At 36.3% G+C, this 22,851-nt stretch overlaps 2 long non-coding RNA genes across 2 annotated transcripts in view; one reads left to right on the forward strand and one right to left on the reverse strand.

The window, feature by feature from the left end:
* Window positions 1-22,851, forward strand: part of LOC149072357 (uncharacterized) — a 116,549-nt gene that overhangs the window by 8,432 nt on the left and 85,266 nt on the right. The window lies entirely within an intron of this gene.
* Window positions 11,008-14,473, reverse strand: LOC149072358 (uncharacterized). The gene is made up of 2 exons (XR_016194344.1): window positions 14,269-14,473; window positions 11,008-11,158 (listed from the first exon to the last, which is right to left on the reverse strand). It is a non-coding gene; the product is annotated as an uncharacterized LOC149072358 (long non-coding RNA).

Consider the following 22,851-nt stretch of genomic DNA (forward strand, 5'->3'; position numbering starts at 1 on the left):
GGGTTTTATAGAGATGCGGCACACACAAGAATATTCTCTTGAATGTAAAAATTAGAGAATTTTGTGTGTAGAATGTTCTTTTTCCACTTTTAAATAAAATTTTTGTACTAATTTTGTTTATATTACGAAATGTAATTCAGTTTTCATTTCCTAAAACATTTAGAACAATTTTATTGGCATAATCACCTCATAATGACAAGTTTTAGTTAGAGAATATTCTGTCATTATAAGAAGTTTCAAAAGTTTTTGTTATGAAGAATTTGGAAACCTTTCTATTAGATTGAAAAAAATAAGAAATATATTTTAAGAATTAAGTTCAAGGCAAAAAATAAAACCGAAGTCGATTGACAAAGAGTCGATAGACTTATGATCGATGTCATTCTAAAGATTGAGTTTGTTGAAGAAAATAGCACAGCCTCTATTAGCATACACTGATATTTTTTATCACTCTTATTTTTTTGCAAGTTGTTCAATTCATCCATGTTGTTTTCATTTTCTTGCTTTAAAAGTTTACATAATGTGGGCTGGAAACTTTAATGTTCTTCTTTCTGTTGACAATTCCTTTATGCTGTATGTATGAGGTTCTGAAAGCTCTTGCAGCGATTTTAGAATGCAACTTCTGTCAAACTCATTCCAATGCATGTTCCCTTTCCTCCACATAACAGCACCAATGTTTTCTGCAGAGTTCCTATAACATTAGTCTTTCGAGAAAGTCCTATTTTTTTGGGTATTTAGGTAGTTTTAAAAAGAATTCCCTCTTATAGTAGGATTTGAAATGTAATAAAATATGGCTCCAGCTGGATTGTTGTGCCCATTTTGATTTTTCATTATTCTATTAGATTTTTATGGGTAGATTCCAGATATTTTAGATGCCATTTTTTTTCTTACACATTTTTGAGACAATTTTCAATGTGGAATCCAAGACAGCTGCCATTTACAGATTTCCTTAATATTCATGGCATAATTTGACATACTGGTCAATGGTGTATGTTTCTGGAGTAAAAAAAATATGAATTTACAATCAAAATAGGGGTACATTGAGCTTTTCAAGTGTTTTATGTGATGCAAATAAAGCACAAGAAATGTGAATTACATTATATCAATTATTTTCAATCCACTGCTGGATGAAGGTCTCTTAAATTTTGAATTGCATTATATATAGTGTTTTATTAACCAGATAGATACCCATTCCCCCTGGGCTGGGTGTTTTGGGGAATATTGTTTTCGAAGAAAATGTGTTGCTTTTAGGTTAAAATTTTAGTTTGAGCTTAGTTTATATATTCCAAAAATTGCTGCATAGTGCAGTGTTTAGAATGTATATTTTGAAATAATTTCTTGGAATCGCAAACACTTTTTTATAATTCTTCCGACTATCTTTTTTATGTAAGCATTTAAGTACAAGATTCACATTAAAATGTGTTACAAGAAATCACAAACAGAAAATTATAACCATGGACCTTAGTTTAACAAATATACCTGATATATGTGATAAGCATACCCACAGAAATTGCTTATTTATAATACACAATAATTTTTCACACACACAAATCCTTGTATAAATTGAAGTAAACCAATGTATGTAAACTGAATTTTCATTCAAAAAATATTTATATGTTTGCGTTACTTTTTTTATAAATCTTATACAGGTACATCAGACTTCCATAACTGAAATACCAAGAGACAAAAATAACTATCTCGTAACAAAAAGAAAATAACAGTGTGGGATTCTTGAATTGAACATTGGTAACGAACATCTTCAAGTGAAACAGAATAAAAAGTATAGTTTTTCTTACGAAAATAACACCTAACTAGAAAATAAGCCTTAGCTTGATTTTTCAAGATGCTCCTAATACAAGCCCGACCCCGAAAATTTACCTGTTAAAATCATCAGCCAGGTGAAGGCATTCTGCTGTTATACATGACAGGTTTTTTGTATAAAGTGATATTAATATACAATAATGTTATCGACATTTGTGTTTAATGATAATTCAAGTTATTCTGTAGTTTTAAGTTCCCAAAAATGGCTAATTTAGACAAGTGGAAAACACATCCAGAGTAATGAATCCTCAGAATGACTGCTATCTCCTCTTAGGCCGGTATTACACAGTAAAAGTTTGATAAAATTCCTTTTATAAAACTTGCAAAATCTAACCAATAAGGTTATTGGTTACATTCTAGAAAATGCAACCGGTGACCTTGTTGGCTTCATTTTTCAAGTTTTATAAAAGGACTTTTACAAAACTTTTATAGCATAATGCCGGCCTTAGCCAGATGATTTTTTAATTACTGCTCCTTTAAAAATATTTCAGAATTTAATTTAATGAAGTAGGGATATTCTTTAACAGTAAGGAATCCAAGAAAAAGAGAAGCACGAGACTTTATTTAGCTCCTGAAAAAGTTTGGGTTAGATTTTTAAAAAAAACAAACAAAAAAAAACTGGTTCTAGTTACATAGCTAAAGGTTTTATTTTTGACAGGCTGTCGAATGATTTGGACAGTAATTTCCATAGAATTCCTGGGCTATTTAGAGACTATTTGGACAGTAAATTTCCATAGAAACTTGAAACAATGTGTGGTATTTCTGGTGCACACACAATACCTTCAGAGCGCGCTTTCATTCTGAGTTAAATCAATAACTCCACCAATGTTCTTCAGGTCTTTGCAGACCAGAACTTTTAACAGAAAAATCAAACAGTTTAGTAAATGTCACATTGGATTTGGATATTGCAAAACTACAAGCTTCAAGAGCATTCCATACTTCTGGGTATGTTGTTTTAAGGTCCTTCATCTGTGCTATGTATACAGGAATATATCTCACAATGAAATAAGTCATGAGCAAAATACTTGCTTTGTTTTTAATGATGGGAGAGGCAATGCCCAATCTCCCTGGCAAGTAACACAAATAAAACACAACAAATATCCAAATTGGTTTATATACTCAAGAAGGAACAAAAAAATTTCTACAGTAGCTATTCGAAGCTATTCGATTTTCAAGTTGTACTGTGTCAATATAGCTGGACCGAACTTGCAACTGAATCATAGTATTAACCAATTCTTTGCTTTTTGTGAACCGCCAGTGAAAATCCAACAGATAATGCATCTCGGTTCTAGTTTGAAAACCTAATTCTGACCTTGGCTGATATGTTACTAGTCTGTCAGTCTTGAAGCTATTAATGAACTTCATTGACAGTACACTAGACAAACGGTCAAGTTTAGAACTACAAGTTTCTGTTAAGTCTGTCTTTTGTTCCTGCTATAATCCATTTTACAAATGAATACAGTTTGAGAGGGGGTTCATAATCAGTCATTGAACCACTAAATTTCCAATTAAAGCTAATTACTCTTCTCAAAATGGCTGCTGCTTTTTCAAGACATTCAATACCTTCCTCTTCATCACTTGCAGTTTCGCGGAGATTTCTCAGCTGAACAATAGAAAGATTGATCACTCACCATTAATACTGCTGGGTATAATCTATATTGGCCATTTTCTTAAAATAATCCAGTGCCTTGCACTTCAAACTCAATCCACCATTTTCCTGTGGCGAGAGCTCACACAAAAAACAGACAATCGTCCCGATGAACAATGCCCTACAACCAGACCTTATCACGATATATAAACTACAATTTGAAAAAGAATAAGAACTCAATGTACATCTATTTTGATTGTAAATTTGTATTTCTTGACCCTAAAACCATATAATTTAACATACTGGTCAATAGTGTGCCATGAATATTAATGAAATCGGTAAATGGCCACCATCTTGGACACCATTTCGAAAATCGCTTCAAAAATGTATAAGAAAAAAATAACACCTAAAATATTTAGAATCTACATATCAAAATCTACAAATAAAAAATAAAACTCAACACAACAATTCAGCTGGAAAACATTTCAGTCCCTCTATTATTATGGCAGGCATACCTTCTGCAGTTGATCCGCACTCATCTTTGCTTAACCCTTTTATCTATTGACAATGCTTTGAAATACAAGGTTATCAAATTTGTTATGTACAAACATGCTAAAGATCCAGGATTTTTCTCATTTACCTTCATCATTGCTTTTTCTTTACTCTATTCAATTTCATGCTATTGTGAATAATTGGTCTGCATCTGAATACCTATTTTAAACAGTTCTAAATCCTAAAATTCAGGATATTTTTTGTAAAGTTACTTTTGTTTGCACAAAAATAACAAAATACAGCTGCCCGGGTGCAAAGCCTCACGTGCCGCCTCTAAAGATTACCCCTGCAGAAGGATGATACGACAAAGGCCTAGAGGACTGTGGCAAAAACCCATTTTGTTTTTAGAAGAAACCTGCACACCATTATATATCGAGAATATTGTGTGACCATACGTACCGCTTTTGAAGAAAATGTTTTTACAGTACACATTATCTTACTTTTTTTTCTCCAACGTAATTATTTTACCATTCTTGATTATGCCAGATAACTCTCAATCCACAAAACAGCACTTATTGATGACCCATTATTAGTTATCCTGTAAAGATGGTATATAATGAGGCGGTTTTTATTAAGAAATTTATTTCAAAGTGCATTTTAGGTGATCCAGGGATCGGGCAAGTTAGAAGCCAAATTATTTCTTGTGTGTTTGGCTGTTCCGAAAAAGTTACTGTTAGAGAACACAAAAATACATACTTGCCACTCGTGATAAAGTGCATTTTTGTTTCTGGTATTAGGTTCCTAGACATTCTTTTTCTCAAGTTTGCTCAACATCTCTGTTATCAATGTATATGGCTCAAAAGCATGATGTTATGTGAATTTGTAATTTTGGAAACTTCCAAAAAATTTTGTGTATAACGAAAGCCCAAGCTGCCACCCCTTACAACCTGCCGCCTGGGTGCACTGCACCCCTTGCACCCTCGCTTACGCCACCCCTGAACACAAGAATATTCAAGAATCAAAAGATTATTAAATCTATAAAAATATTTAAAAAATCATAATTACATCTATAAAGATAAATGGAGAATATTCTCATCAAGAATAATATGACTATTCTCAAGTTATGTTAAATAATAGTCACCTTCCAGAGAATATTCTCCAGTATTATCCACGAGCATATTCTCCAGTATTATCCACGAGCATATTCTCCAGTATTATCCACGAGCATATTCTCCAGTATTATCCACGAGCATATTCTCCAGTATTATCCACGAGCATATTCTCCAGTATTATCCACGAGCATATTCTCAAGTTGTTCATAATCATAGTCCTTCTGGAGAATATTCTCCTAAAGATTATTCTTGAGAATTTCACACATCTCTAGTGTTTTTATAAAATAAATATTGAATTTTGAACATGATATTTATGAATAATTGTGTAGAAATGACTCGATTGTGTAAAAGATATAGAAATACCAAATAATCGGTTTAAAATCTAAAAGGATAGAAGTATAACTGTAGATTCATTAAATAAGAAATGTATATTTGGATTAAATTTAAAAAAAAAAAAAAAAAAAAAAAAAAAATTGATTATTTTAATACTGTATCATTTGGATATGTATAAGGCTTGGATTACACTATAAAAAACCTTTAGAAAAGTTAATTTATAAAACTTGAAAAATGCAACCAATTAGATAATGTTACATTTTAGCAAATGTAACCAATATTATTATTGGTTGTTTTTTTTCTCAAGTTTTGTAAAATAACTTTTCTAAAACTTCTATGGTGTAAGCCCGGCCTAAAAAAAGTTGAATATAAATAATTACTCTGTGATCATAAACATTCAACAATTCATTCTTCAAATCATAAGACAGTAAGAGAGGTAAGTACATATGAAATTGAATATTGGTGATGTCTCAGTGTTTGCACCTGACTGAATTAGATGAACAAAAACTAAATATATGTATGAGCTCTGAATGCTCATGGATTGAAATATATATAAAAAAAGTATTTAAATAATGAAGTGTGGATTAATAATTGAACGAAAGATTAAATTTGTATCACTTGATCGCTCACTAGGTCGCAGACTTGCTCATTCACTCATCTGACGATACTTGTTCACTCACCTGATTGCACATTCACTGCCTCATTTGATCAACCCTCACAAGGTGTTAAACTGTTGTCAGAGCATTCCCGACATCTTGCTTATGCATGATTAAAATTCATTCAATCGTCAAGCCACTTGTACAATCAAAACGTTCACACCAAAATTCTGCTGCTCCAGTATACTTACAAAACTTGCAGATATGTCTGTAGCCGCCTTCAACCACACATCCATTACCAAGAGGCCCCACACACTTTAAATCATATGCCATCACAACATCAAATTGTATCCATCAAAATGCATCAAATCAAATATTCATTCTCCATTCATACTGCCATGACATCACCAAAGCATCCACATCAGCCTTTCATACTGATCACCCACACAATCAAGTATCCAGCATCACACATCCATGTGATCACAAATCATACCTGTCACACGTGTCAAACATACATCATAACAAGATCAATGAATTGTAGTAGATTTCGCTTTACCCAGGATGCACCACGAGGAGGCCTATCACATTGCATCCCACATCCATCACATTCACGCCTTTCACGGTGTGCTGCATAAGTCATTGGCATTCCCAATCATTACCCACAATCACACCACACACACCAAAGGGTTAATGCAACAGCAACCCTTGGAAACACCCTACTAAGTGGCTTACATTGCCAAACACGATAGGCCTTCAGTCTTCAACCCCGGGGGGTTGTGTCTCAGTCCCCCAGACATTTACAACAACCATGCAATTCTACACCTCACTCATCAATCACCTGTTCATCCATTACCCATTCATCCCTTTTGCGTCACTCACACATCCATCCCTTTTGCATCACTCACACATCCATCCCTTTTGCATCACTCACACATCCATCCCTTTTGCATCACTCACACATCCATCCCTCCCACCATCCAAACATCCCTATCTTTATGCAGCACCCTTTCATTCATCCCTTTCTATCACTCATCCATCAGCATGCATCCATCACTCTGTATATCTATAACATACACGTTATGGATATATATGAATGATGCATATGAACATAAATGACGAATAACAAATCAATTAAAAGAAATATCTCAGACATCCATCATCTTTTAAATTTTACACTCACTCTTGCATACCTTTCATACTGATCACCCACACAATCAAGTATCCAGCATCACACATCCATGTGTTCACAAATCATACCTGCCACGCGTGTCAGATATACATGCATAGCATACATCATAACAAGATCAAAGAATTGTGTGATAGATTTAGCATTGTCCAGGATGCACCACGAGGAGGCCTATCACATTGCATCCCACATCCATCACATTCACACCTTTCACGCTGTGCTGCATAAATCATTGGCATTCCCAATCATTACCCACAATCACACCACACACACACCAAAGGGTTAATGCAACAGCAACCCTTGGAAACACCCTACTAAGTGGCTTACATTGCCAAACACGATAGGCCTTCAGTCTTCAACCCCGGGGGTTGTGTCTCAGTCCCCCAGACATTTACAGCAACCATGCAATTCTACACCTCACTCATCAATCACCTGTTCATCCATTACCCATTCATCCCTTTTGCATCCATCACTCACACATCCATCCCTTTCACACATCCCTATCTTTATGCAGCACCCTTTCATTCATCCCTCTCTCTCACCCACTCATCCATCAGCATGCATCCATCACCTCATTCATCACATCCATCACTCTGTATATCTATAACATACACGTTATAGAGATATGAATGATGCATATGAACATAAATGACAAATAATATAAATCAATTAAAAGAAATATCTCAGACATCCATCTTTTAAATTTTACACTCACTCCTGCATACACTATTGTCTCCACCAACCATGCAATTCCACCCCTCACATCTCTCCCTTTTGCATCACCCTCACATTCATCACATTCACCAGGGTTGGTAAAAAAAACGTTTTAAAAAAAAAAAACAAAAAAAAAACGGGTATTTTTTGGTTTAAACCAGTTTTTTTGTTTTATATAGTATGAACATTAAAAACAATGAAATTTCTGAAAAATCATTCAAACTTCTAATAAACATTTTATTTTAGTTAATTATTAATGTAATTAACGCTATTCCTATGCTAATTAATCAACAAATATTTATTACATTTTAACAAAAACCAACTTTTGCAATTTAATTATTTTTTGCTTAACTCAATGGATAACTGTGTTTGAAAATTCTTTTAATGTTATTATTAATCATATAATATATAAAGGTTTTTCTCCAGTTACTTTCAGTATACTTAATTAGGAAGCTATTTTGCAAAAAGTAATAAAAATTAGGTGAATATAATGTATTTAATGAAGCATAAATAATGCAGATTAATTAGCAATGATTTATGATATACAGGGTGATTATAACTAAGGTTCTGATTTCAAAACACTGTAAAAAAAGAATGATTGTCAGAATGACTTGAAAATTCCTGAAAAAATTAAATTTTATTTGATAAAGGGGAAAAAATACTTAAAAACGTAAAATTAATTACATCATCCAACATGTGGGAAATTTGCTCGCAGAATGGAAACGATAGCCAGTCATGGCCAAATGATACTTTAATTATAGCATTTCACGATTTCATAATTCATGGAAACATCATAAAAAACAAAGTAATTGAACAAATAACTACAACTTACTTAAGAAATGTTAAATATGTTGTTCACCGTGTTTTGGCTATGAGGTGAAAGCACAAAAATTCTTGTTCAACAACAGATCAGAGTATGCCATGATGATGTGGATGTGCTTGCAATTCATCTTTATTAAACCAAACGCGCCCCCACGTTAATATTCCTGAGGAACTTCTAACATATAGGGGATGCACTGAAGCTTGCAATTCACAAAAGTTTGCAATTTGACCACTGTTCATAACATTTTGAGGTACCCCCCACAGCCAGAATTTGCAAGGGTTAAGGTGCATCCTATCAAAATGGGTCTTCAGCAGCTGCCTTGCTGGTATTGCAATGTGCATATTGATAGAAATTCTATCCACACACTGATGCTGTGGAAGTGCTGAAATGATGTGGTTGCACAAAATAGATTATACTGCTGGCCGAGTACAGCATCATCTACTTGCACATTTTGCACTTTTTTCTTTTGCGAAAGAAACTTCCATTGCTTCAGGAGTATCCATGCAAATTTTCAAGTCATTCTGATCAGTACTTATTGTATAGTTTTGGAATCAAAACTTAAATTATAATCACCCTGTATATAGCTGATTATTTTTCATAAATCTGTTACTACTATACAGTAGAACCTTGATTAACTCGGCTTAACAGTGTGTGTGTGAAAGTATAAAAAAAAACAACTATTGAATATTAAGACTACTACTTCACCGCACACCAACTCCGGTAATATATCGCCATACAGCAATTTCCAACCAGTGGAGTTGGGTGGGAAATGAAGGCTCCATCCATCGATGGTTGCCCTAGGTTCGGTAGGCAAAGAACTTGCTTCTGATGTTCTATGTCTGGATTCGAACCCATGGACCTTGATGGTAACCTTCATAGTGGAAGACGAGCATCTTTACCACTGCGCCATTCGGGCGGAATATTAAGACTGGGAGATCTACAGTAGGAGATGTGCTACTTCTTATGGGAAAGAAAATGAAAATGTATGTGAGGTAATGTAACTACTAGTACACTAGTCTTTGTCCTTTAAGGACAGCTGGTGTCTTTATTGTATTATAGGACCACCTGCCCCTAGCATGATGGAGTCACTACTGTATCTACTTCTTTGTGAAGGGAAAAAGAAACCCTGTGAGATAATACACCACTACATTTAGATGTGTGATGCAATCCTTATTCATGAATTTGTTAAAGATAGAGCATCAGAATGTAGCCAAAGGTTAGAAAATGTTGTAAGAATGAGAAATTTTGGCTTTTATATATAACTTTAAATAACAGATACTTCATATGAAAAATATATATATATACATTCTGGCCACTTTTATGAGACTTTTTGAAAAAAACCACTTGGTTTAAACCAAACAACCCTGACATTCACCACCACATATCCATCACTCTATATCAATAACTTACACATGTTACGGATATATGAATGATGCATATGAACATAATGAGCATATATAAAATTTGAAATAGTACAGTAACGCTCAAAAGTTTAGTTAGTGAGCTTTTGTTACTTTTGTACAGCACGAAATTGTTTTGATAAAAAAATAGTTTAATCAAATATAGAAGTAATTATTTTTATAAATTAATGGTAGAATTATCAAGGATATAATATGCGCTGTAAAACATGGAATTTTCAGTGCATTTCAAGATATTAATTGAATAATGCTTGCACTGGGTCTTAAAATTAAATTAAATACAAATTTTGTACACAAATTTATTGTTGTCAAAAGACTTCAGCGCTACTGTACATATGGGTCATTCTCACAAAATCAGCCTGATAAAATTCAAATCTAAAACAATTTTTCTTATTTTCAATAACATTTTTTTAAAGACATTAGGTATAATTTTTTTTACATTTTTTAATTTTCTTCTAGTTTTTAATTTCTAGTTATATGTATACAGCTGCCTTGGGCTCTATACTCTGGCTATTGAAATGTTTCAATTTTGAATTTTTCAACACTTTTTAAATTCAATATTTCTTTTAGAATATTGAATATAAAAAATGTGTTTAGATATTATATATATAAAATAATATCTAATCTTTAATTATTTTAAATTTTTACTTATCACATTATTTTAAATATTTACTTATCAATGAGTCTTAAATAAAAATAATGGGAAAAATTCATTTAAGGTATTCCCTCAATTTAACAAATCAAACTTATTTTGGATTTTTTTTTTTGGTTAACAATCATTTTTGACTTTTAATCTAATTTTGTGCGAATGACCAATATAAAATATAAAACTCTCACTCAGCCTTGCATACCCCCCCCCCCCCATTCATACTACTTACCATTCATACTAATGAGCAACATTAACAACCCTATAACGGCAAAATGTGCTCCTTAATGTTTTGATGGTGAGAATTTTCATAATCCTCACCTTTCCATCAGCATCTTTGACTTTACGCCAAAATCGGCGCCGAATCCACTGGGTCTTTGTAGAGACCTTTAGGTGTACAAGCATAAGGGTGCCACCCACAGACAGAAACACCTGCATAATTGAAAAAAAACAGCTTTAGAAGCTATTGAATACAGGGATGCCAGAAAAAGAACAGGCAAGCAGACATTAAGAAAAAAAGGACAAAAATCCAAATAAGAACCAAGGTTGGGGAGACAATCATGTTTTTCCCCCTCACCCCACAAAAATACTAGTTATAGGTCTGCATGCAGGCACCCAATTTACCCTCTTATCACTCTTTCAAGCAGTGCCGTCTTAAGGCATGGGCCTACTCAGAGACCTCAAGAGAAGAGGGCCTCACAAAAATTATAACTGGTTAAAATTTGAGAAATTTCTAGGTAGACGCTGGGAAAAATCAGTTGGCCCAGGGGCCCACGATGCTCTTAAGATGGCCCTGCTTTCCAGGTAATAAGTGGTGAAAAAAGAATTAAGCCTGTCCTAGCTGATCAAGTATCTAGTTACACAGCTCTGAGCACCATATTCATTTACACAAAAATTTAAACTTTTGCAATGCTATGTTGAAGTGGAACTAGCATCAGGAAAACTGGTACTTCGTTGTTATATAACATTCCCTCACGATCACAGGAAGGCCCCTAGATGTTAGCTTATATGTGTTTTGAATAGCTTGTAAGTTTTGTAACTTTTTTTTACCCTTTTGTAACCCTTACTTTGGGACTCAGAAGCCCCTGTGAATCACGTTTGAGTCGGGACCCCATAGCTCTCAGAATCCCTAATGTTAGTAGATTTAGATAGTGACCCATCTCAGGAGCCAAGGCAACCCAAGTTTGGGTTGTGACCCATAAGTTAAGAACCCCCGACTTATCTGGTAACTTACTTGGTCACTCACACAAACATTCATACTGTCAGTGCTAGACGAAATGTCAGGGGCAAAGCAGGGTTGACATGGTATTTACTGCTGATGGTTTTTAACATCAGGGTAAATCCGTAAAACATCAGCTATCCATACTTAGATTAAGACAACCATAAGTATTCTTTATGGGCATTGTATAATATTTTATCACGTGTATATATTGTTTATAATTTTTATTAATTGCATTTTTAATTGGGTTGCTGTATTTTTTAAATATATGACATCCATATTTTTATGGGCATCTTTTTCTCAGCCACCTCGGACATTTTGCCTGTTGTGGCCTAGTATTTATATTTGTATAAAAACACGTTTTTCGCATGGTTTTACCACCTTCAGAGAAAAAAAATGTTTGTTATTGTTTAAAAAAGTTATCTACTCATTGTTTTTCCTGAAGAAAATGAAGAATTTTTGGTCATAATTTTTTTTGTCTTAATTCTTTTTCAATTAAGACATACGTTTTCTGAATTTTTCTAATGGTTTATCAGCTATATAAGTCGCACACACACATACAAGTTATTATATATATCTTATTGCAGGGTTTGAAAAATCTCGGGCATCAGGTCTTCATGGCAACTAAAAAAATTATATTGCCACCTGAAATTTTCTGTGCGTGATTACTAGCTTGGGCAAAAAAATTGTGCTTGGCTCCTAAAATATTTGGTTGCCGATTGGATTGTCTTGATTTGTCAAGCCAGCCCTGCCTTACTGGTAAATGAAGTGTCTGGTAGTATTTACCAGGTTTCCAGTGAAAAAACTACAAACTTTTCATGAAATCATGAACTTTCTACATGATTTTGTACAAACAGGTTAGCAAAAACTTCAGATGCATTTTTACTTTCTAATTGAAAATTTTTGACTAAAAATGATAATTCTAGTGATTGTATTTATATTTTCTTCTGATACATGGAAATGGAGCAGAAATATTTAAAAATTTATCAGTATGACTTAAATTTATCAGTATAATTTGTTTACTCTTCTCTCTGGTAGCCAACTATAGAGATCCAACACTATGCATATATTTTAAAAAATACACTGATAATTATAAATTATTAAGTAAATATCAATCTTTATAATTTAAAAAAAACAGTTACTCTACATATCAATATGTACATATTTGATACCATGTACCTGCTAAATACATAAAGGCTAAATATATTTATCAGGTTTTTATCATGGAATTTACCGGTAAAAACTGGGTATTTACCGGTACAAATCAAACCCTGGGGCAAAGTTTCCGTAAACACCAATACCATTAAGCACCCTCGAAAGAATAGAAACAGGTTAAGACTTTGAAAATACATTGGTGATTTTGAACGAAATGTAAAAAATATCATTTCAGCGGTTTCAAAATCTATGAAAAATATCGTTATAGAGGGATTTATCGTAGTAAAGGATATCGTTTTACCGAGAGGACTTAAACATTAGATTAGGCCTAGAGGCGATTCTGGAAAGGTTTGAAAAAAACCATCGTTGTTGATGGGTTATTCGTTATTTCGAGTACGATTACCGAGAAATTTCATTGTGCATTTCAATTTTCAAAACAAAATTGAATTTAAACTTGATAAAGGGAATAAAAATTAAGAAATTACCAGCGACATCTGAAAAGAGAAATAGTCGTTAGTTAGGTAATATAACAACAACCAATTACTTATTACAATGACGAGGACCTTCCACCTTTCTCACTCGTCAGATAAAAAAAAAAAAAAAAAAAAATTTATGAAATTTTCGTAAAAAAGTTCGTAAGATACCACCCGAAATTTTAATAAAAATCATTTGAGGATTTTAATTTGATTCGTCTTAGAATATTTGTATACACTGAGAGATCATACGGGAAAAAAACCCCGTACATTTTTTTCATTGATGCTAAACTCTCGTTAAATAACGAAATGACGATTAGAAGATTTCCAAGTCAGCTTTTTTAATTAAGTCGACAAAATCGGCACTTTCTCTTAAACGATGAGTTGACCGAATATTATAGAAAAAATAATTCTGTCCCGGAAAATACGGGTCATACTGTAACGTTATCTATACTGACAAATAACGGTCGAAGTTTCGAGTCACATTAATTACGACACGTCTATCAATGCAACCAGAGCCCGACCTTGACTTGAAGGGTAAAGCGGACGTAATAGAGGGTCCACGATAAAGGTGAAAAGAGATTTGGTTGGCTAGCAAACCTAAATTTCTTTGATTTGGGGCCTCTGGGCAAATGTCACTTGCCCATACCGAAATTGGGCCCCATGATGCAACATTTATTTATTTTTACACTTACCTTTCTGTCGAGGTTTTTCAACAACCATGTTCAATAGCCTCGGTGATGGTTGGCCATTCCGTTTTTCTTGGATCGGAAACATTTCATGGTCGATCGACGATGAGTTTCTCAATTTGGTTGATTCCTGTACTGATGGGCTCCCGGAATTTGTCCTCAACTCAGGCAGAAACAAACATTCTCTAGCACAAACATTCAAATGTAGCATCTTTGTGGAACCGAGCAACTTGAAGTTATTGAGGGACTGCTAAAGATAAAAAAAAAAACCGGATGTGAAACTAGTGCTTTTCCAAGTGACGTAATTACATTTACGATGTTAAATTTGCATATTCTCAAGTACAACACTTTTTATAAAAGCGACAGAATATAAAGCTTCATCAGAGACCATCAACGGCCCTTAACAATAATCCTTGTGGTCAAGAGGTTGTTGCTAAGGGGCCCCACAGAGAAGTGTAATATGGTAGTCTGTAGAAAAAACCAGGGCCATCTTAACACACGCAGGACCAGTCTGTTTCATGTCCACAGTGAGCATATATGATAAGATCTGGTACTATGATTTTCGTTGTAAGCTGTTACTTCTGGTCAAGTACGGAGCCCCAGAACACCACTTTGTCCGGAAGAGGTGCCCACGATGTTGAGACGGCCCAGTATAGAACGGACAAGAGGAAAGCTCACTGAATTTTCGCTGAGCAGTCCGGAGACTGACCTTATTTATGTTCGCGGTAGCCCGGTCGCTAAGATGCTCGCCTGAGGTACCAAAAGATGTTTAGAGGTGTCGCGAGTTCGATACCGAATATACAACAAAAAACGGCGACTTGACCGCAGCAAAAAATTGCTTTTCCCCCATCGAGGGGTTAGCGCACCAACCTCTCGATGAGTATAAAAAACAAGCCTGCCGTTCGGAATCTGCAATAAATTGTAGGTCAAGGTCCAATTAGCCCTCGTGTGCTGAAAATGACCGTGGTGCGACAAAAATGATGAATGTGACTTTTTTTTTTTTTTTTACAAAATTTTAATTAAATAAGTAGAACGAGTATAGCTCCTGAATTATCAGACGCGTATTTATTAGTCATCCGAGAAGGCTATAGCCCGGGACAGCAAATATTAATAACTGGAACGAGAGAAGGGTGGCAAAGCCATAAATCCGCCTCTGTTCCGGACAGTGATGGTAACCTCGTCCAGCAAAATTTCCCTTTCGACTAATTTTTCCTCCCACACATTCCGAAAAATGTGCTGCCACCTACCGGTAAAAATGCGTAGTCAAATATTTTTACAATAGAAAAGTATTGCACATTGCATTAATTTTTTTTAATTTTTCTCTAAAAATTATTTTGATTGATAAACTCTCAAAACTTCCCACTTGTACAGATTTTCGCCAATTTTTCCCATAAGTTCTGGATGAGGGTGGGGTTGGATAACACAGGAAGCCACGAGAACAAAAGATGGTCCAAAAGCATTAGTGGGGAAAATAAGTCAAGAAAAACTGGACTAAAACATAATTGCATGGGCCCTAGAGTCCAAATTTGTGCCTTTTTCTCGGTAATATAATTCTCAGATATAGAGATCGTAATTGCAGGGTCCGGCTTCCACTAGAAGGTACCTCCCACAACTGGTGTCGAAGATGTTTAAATCTGGGGCCGCAAATTATGGAACCCCTAGGCGAGGAGCAAATCAGGCCCAACATTGTTGTTCGCAACCAGAATTAAGATTTAATAAAAACTTCTACATAATACTCAGAATAAATTAAGGTACCATATACAGGCTGTTCCCGTTGTTCTAACCAGGGGCCCCATAGTTTCTATATCCACTGAAGACCGGGAGGAAACAGCTGTTCTTTTGTACAAATTATCAGTTTAGAACTGTACAGTGGGTGGGGCTACCTATCTTGAGGGGCAAGACTCTGTCAGAAAAAACTTTATTATTTAACAAGCTGAAAGAAATGATGGAAATAACTTGACGTTTCCATTTTGTCAACAATTGCGTCACAAAGGCGAAACGCCATCAGTCAAGCAACTGGACGTCCCACGTGAGATAGAACCAAAAAACCAACCCTTTTTGTTTCTCTTGCCATTATATCTGTCAACACCCACAGTTAAGATAAGACCGAGCATGGAATGCCTGTGTGCGCGCACACAAACACACATATATAGAAACAGCTCTATTTTCTTTGTTCTCAATGTGAGTGTGTGTGCTCAACCTCGAAAAAGTTTAGAATCTTCCAACACTGAAATTCGCCCCAACGTCTGTTGACGTGTTATGAATGGCTATTGAACAGCATTCACAGGCGCGCATTTGTGGTTTTGGCACCCTTCTCCCATTCTAGTCTAATTTTCTTCACAAATCTCCTCGAATTCGCCACCCTGTGCTATAATCCGCTTGCCTTCCCCCCGCTTCTGCAAGTACACCTGTGTCTCTAAACTCACTCTTTTAGTCACTCACGTGCTTGCACATGCTGTAGGTCACTCACTGAGCTGGTCCTTTGTTCTGTAGGCCACTCGTTTGGTCATTCACGTGCTTGCTCACGCTCAAAGTCGCTCTTTTGCTCACTCACGTGCTAGCGAACTCTCTAGCTCACTCACTGACCTAGTCCCTTGCTCTCTGGGCAGAGGCGTATTTATTGATGGTTAAACAAATTTGCCGCCTCTCTGAACTTGCCACAGTGGGCTATAGCCCGTTGAGCTCCCCCTCCGTAAATACGCCACTAACAGCAATTATCTCAAACAGTTGTTTCGGTTGCACTCATATTCGCGGACTCGGGGGCGCCAGAAGTGTTTTAGATCCGTTGGTGCTTGGCTCAAGTTTTGTATAGGAGATTATGATATTCTTAAATGCAGTTGATCCCTGATTTAACGAATCGGAAGAAACCGACAATTTTATGTGTAAAATCTTGGTCAAATTTATCAGGAGCAAACATTCGAAACAGCAAATTTTAAAAGATACTTGCTTTGGGGTTGCTGTTAAAACTTATTTCTGACAACAGTTGAAAAAAGAATATACAAATTTTATGAAATCTGGATGCATGTGAGAAAATTGCTTGATAGAAGTTTTTTTGTGGAACGCGCCAACATTGTTTTTTATCGAATTCTGTAGAAATTGTCATTTTTTTCGCTAATCGAAACACGTTTCCCTTCAGATCACCCGCCATTCTCTGCTTATCAAGACGGAGGAAGTTACTTTTTTAACTGTAATCTAAACATGCAAAGAATAAAATGTTTTATGGTGTCGGTGTACACTTATACATGCTCAACCCGTGGCCCTCGGAGTCATCCGATGTTGCCCGCGACTACAATTTCGATTTAGAAATTCCCCAAAGTCGATTTCGTAAAAATAAACTGTAAGCGGAGCATTTTTTTATAGATCACTTAAGTCACCCACGGTGCAGTTCTACATCACTCAAATGGCCCGCAGCACATTTTGAGATCCCCTTAAGTTACCCGCAGTATATTTACATATCACGTGATTGATTCGCGGTAAAGTTCCAAAGCACTTAAGCGACCCACGGCATATTCCATATCACTTGAGCTAAGGCCGTAACGAGGCGGGTGGTTCCGTCTTATTCCCGACCGAAATAAAACCAGCCCCACCTTTGTGGGGGGTCATGGCTCCAATAATGATAGTCATGCAAGACCATCCCCAGATGATGTTGAAATCTGCCACACACAGTAGGTTTAATCGATTAATTACAGTTACAATACATCTGGAATGTATAGCGCACATTCAAAGGGGAAACACACTTTTTTTGCCCATGGGTACGGATATTCGCGAAGGCTCCCTCGGAAAAAGGGTTCGAGTTTTCAAAACCTTTTTTTTTCCTCTCGACCTGTCATAGCCCGCCCCCCCCCCCCAATCGTGTCTGAAGCTGATATCACCCCCCCTATCGCCCACTTTGGGAAACACTGTGATAAATCGTTTATTACACATAATAACCGGTTATTATGCATACTTACCAATCGTCTCGGTAAGTTTGATAATTTTTTCTCTTTTACCAGCGAATATGCCTAATACCCAAGCTTCGTTGGTAAATTTGATAAATAAAATTGATCGCCTTTATCTGTGATTATGCATTATCCACTCCTAGTGGAATTGATGAATTCGATACAAATATGAGAAAAATTCCAAATGAGTCTAGTATGATGCGTGTGATGAATATAGTCGGACCCAGCAAATTTTACGATCGTACCCCAATATAATGATACCAATCTGATCTGGTGCGCAGGACGAAAGGGCACCGGTTTCACCCTTTAACTGGTTCTACATTACACGGGGGAGCCAAAATGCAGGGCCTGTTTATCGCATAGGCAAAAGGGGCACGTGCCCAAGGCTCACTATTTTTCATTGGCCCCAGAAATTTCGGTCTTTTGTATTTTAGTGATTTACCTCCCTTTCGTAGAATACAGTCAGAGAACATTTTGATATGTTTGAGAAAGAGGTGAGGTCACACACTAAATCGCATTGCAATGCATGATACATGAAAAAGAAAAGCACATAGAGTTACAGCTTCTGTAGATCTTTCTCCTAAGGACAACTTTAGAGTAGCATGGCATTTTGCATTATGTGATGCATTGATATTGCAACTGGCATTTAGAAAATTTGCCTACAGGCGCGGATTTAGGGCGATGTGGTGGGGCGATTTATTGTTTAGGCATGTTGAATTGTCCCGTATTTTTTACGGGACAGATAAATTTTCCCCTTGTATTTGGCTCTTTTGAGGGGTGATTGCCCCGACCGCCTTCCTCTGGATCCGCGCACGAGCCGAGGCAGACAACTTCAGATGCGAATAAAGCCTAGGCAGATATTTCCAGCTACGATTAGAGGGAAAGCGAGCATCTTTAGCAGTGAATGAAGTAGAGGCCAGCCACTAAATTCACCTACAGATGTACCATTCAAGTGGACTGGAGGCGTGCCGCGAGTCACTCAAGTGGTTTGGAAATGTACTTGGTGTCGCTTAAATGTTCTGGATATGGGAAGTTATATGCTGCTTAAATGATCTGGAACTTTGCTGCGAGCCACTAAACTAATCTGGAAATGTACCAGGGGCTACTTAAGTGGTCTGATCATTTTTCGTGGGCCACTTGAGTGGGGTCATTCAAGTATTACGTCAGCATCGATGGGGGGGGGGGGGAAGGGGTTTCCGATTTGCTGACTTTTGATGACAAGGTGGGGAGGGGGGTTGGATTGATCCTTACGTCATCAACCACCCTTTATGAAGATATGAAATATTCTTAATGGCATCTCACTCGGTGCGCCAAATACGAGAAAAATCTTTCGCTAGTTTATGGGCACGTGAACTAACATTCTCCCTATTGATAAGTCCAATACAGAGCCACTTTAATGATCTCTAAATGTTTCACGGATCCTTGAAGTGCTTAGGAAATGTTTCCGGGCAGCTTAAGTGCTCTGGAACTGAACAAAGCATCATTCAAGTGATCCGTAATTTTGCAACGGATCACTTAAGTAATCTGGGAATGTTCCGCGGGTAACTTGAGTGATGTAGAACCCCACCGGGGAGCCGCTTAAGTGCTCTAAAATTGTACCACAAGGAATCTCTAAATGTGTCACGGATCGTTTAAATGTTCTGGAACTATGTTGCGGGTTGCTTAAGTGATCTTTGAATGTGCCACGGGCCTACTTCAGAGATCTTTGAATGTGCCACGGGCCTACTTCAGAGATCTTTGAATGTGCCACGGGTCATTGAAGCGATCTGTAAAAATGTGTAGAGAGCTTAGTTCATTTTTAAAAAATTGAGTTTGAGGGCGCAAGCCACATCACATAACCTTCAGGGCCACATTTGGTCCGCGAGTCAAGGGTTTACCACTTATGGCTTAAAGGGTTGGTCGCAATGAATTTCTTAGAGAAATTTTGAGTTCTTACCTTTCAAATAGAATTGAAATTAACAGAAATCGACTATAATTACATGTAAAAGGTATTTTCTTACGAAATTTTAATTTTTTTAAAAAATGTTTTTTACATTAAAAATTTTTTTCGTCTGGGGGAGGCACACGAGCCCCCCACCCACGTACGTTTCTGATCCCACCAATAGTTAGTGTTAGGATTAAATTATTAAATGGCAGTTTATAATTCTTTTAGTGTTAGGATTCGGAGGGGCAGAACTGATGACGAAATGTTCCTGACAAGGGGGAAAGGGGTCAGAGTTTTGCTTACTTTTGCTGACAAGGGGGTCAAAAATGGCTAAAAATTTGCTCGTGTTGAGCGTGTATGCCTTAAAGCAGCGGTTCTCAACCTTTTTGACTCGCGGAGCCCTTTTTAGTAAAAAAAATTCTATGGCGCAGCCCCGTAGGCTCATTTCTTAATTATTCATCAAAGTTACCGATTTATTTTTACTATTTAAAAATATTTCTAATTATTATTTTTTTAATTTTTTTCTCTCAAGCGGCCGCGGAGCCCCTGGAGCGTGCACAAGGAGCACCGCTGCCTTAAACTAATGGAAAAAAAACCGATTTTTCCCAGTTAGCTCTTGCACCGATCGAATAGAGGCTACATTGATCGTGGCGTTTTGGTTTGAATGTAATTTGCTGCGTGTCTATTTTATATATTGTTAGAAAAGATATTTGAGTATGAATCACACATTCACGAATTTCTGATTTGCGTTGCTCAAAAAAAAAAAAGAAAAACTGCATTTAAAAGCCGCCTCATAATACATACCAAAAAAATTGTGATCACAAGAATGGGGGTGCGGTAGCCCAGGTCGAAAAGATACTCCCTTTAAGTACCAAAGGATGTCTAGAGGTTTCGCGAGTTCGATATTCGGTTCGTCCTTGTTAAACTTTCCTGACGCAGGAGTACAACAGAAACGGTGATATGACCACTGAAAAAGATTGCTACAGCAGGGAGCCCCACACCAAGGGATCAGCGCACCAAACTGTGTTTGCCGGCGAGCATATTAGAAAAGCTGCCAATTTAGTTTGGAAAATTCTACAAGAAGCCACACGGACTTCGCTTTTTTCGATCAAGTTGTCTACAAAGATTTTTTAACAAAATGTTTAAAAATTCTGTTTGTGTGATAATTTAATGCCCGTTTTAACATTGTTCAGCTGGAGTGCATCAAAACTGTCACTTAATATCGATTATGCTTTTCAACCTATATAGATCAAGGTGCAACATTCAAAATCTTTTCGTCATTAAAAGCATGGACAGTATCGAAAAGTTCAGATTGTAATACGTTAATATAAGTATATTTCCTTGATAACATAGAAAGCAAAATTTGGGAAACAGTTCCGTAACGAATGATCATGAACAGTTTCCGTAAAATCAGGCTTTGAACATGGTCAGGAAATTCTACGGTGATGCAGATTCCAGAACAGTGAAATAATGTAGCAGTTAAGATAAATTGTAATTATAAATTATTAAAATTTGGGAAACAATTTCGTGATTAATAAAATTTTAATTGCTAACTGTTATCCCATGTTGATTTTTTTTCAATTTGTAGTCATTTTACGGATCCAGGATTGATTAATTGGATAATTCGAAATTTTCTTTCGAATTAACCAAGTTCGACCACACTTAGCCGGGGCAAACTCGAATTTCGTAGCCCACGTGAGATGTTGGAGTGATTGCAGAAAGAATTTTGAGCCCCCTTATGGGGCATCAGACCCGGATAGGAAGTTCGTAAAACTGCGTCGACTGTGCTTCGCTAGATATTTCACCGCTAGAAAGTAGCACATTAATTCTGAATTTGTGGGGTAAAAATTGTAAAAAAAAGCGAAAAATTTTTTATCACAATAGTTTAACCCTTTAAGCGGCAATTGGAAATCACTAATCCCTTTAAAATACCATATATTTTTCAACGAAAAACAAACTATCCCCCGATTTTCAGCAGGCGTAAACTAAGAAGCGCAGGGAAAGGTTTCCTGTTAAAAATAATTTTTATATACAAAATATCTGGGCTTGTCTCGCCTCTATAAAAGCCCCTTATTTCAGCATAGACATCTCGTCATTGCCGCTTATAGGGTTAAAATAGTCTAGACTGCATCGACAGCCCATTCTTGGGCCCAGAATGGTTCATTTAGGCTACCCCTTCCAAGTGGACCCTGTGCGGGTGCAACCGCCTAGTTACGGCGCTGCTTCATACCATTTTGCTAAAACCAAATGTTATCCGAGATAGGAATGGAATTTTTCTTCTTTAGGACATTTTTCACTCCATAGGACATTTCGTTTTTAAGAGCATACATGCCTTTTTTTTAAAATCTTACAAAAATTTGGCATTGTACCAACAAGGTCCCCACTAAAGGTCGCCCGATAGGGTAAAAAAAATGCACAGCAATATGACTTTAGTTACCTTGATTCCCAAACAATGGTTTGTTACCTTTAATGCTCACAGTATGAAGAAACCGGTGATTTTTTCTTAAGCTCTTTTTTTTCTTCGGGGTTTAATTTTACCCCTTCCCGGCGATTAACATTACCACTACCGAGAGGCTTGGTTTCAAGGTTGGCATGTACAGGCATGTACAATACATCAATGGACCGACAAACTCGGGGTTGTTGGTAGACATCAGGAGGAACAAAAATTGCAATGGAACATGGTGTCGCAAACCACGTTGAGAGGATGAAAATCACGAAAAACGCACG

This window comes from Pholcus phalangioides, unplaced genomic scaffold (assembly GCF_987345545.1).
Source record: "Pholcus phalangioides strain wild (caught in Gottingen) unplaced genomic scaffold, Ppha-v1.0 ptg000017l_1, whole genome shotgun sequence".
Classification (NCBI taxonomy): Eukaryota; Metazoa; Arthropoda; class Arachnida; order Araneae; family Pholcidae; genus Pholcus; species Pholcus phalangioides.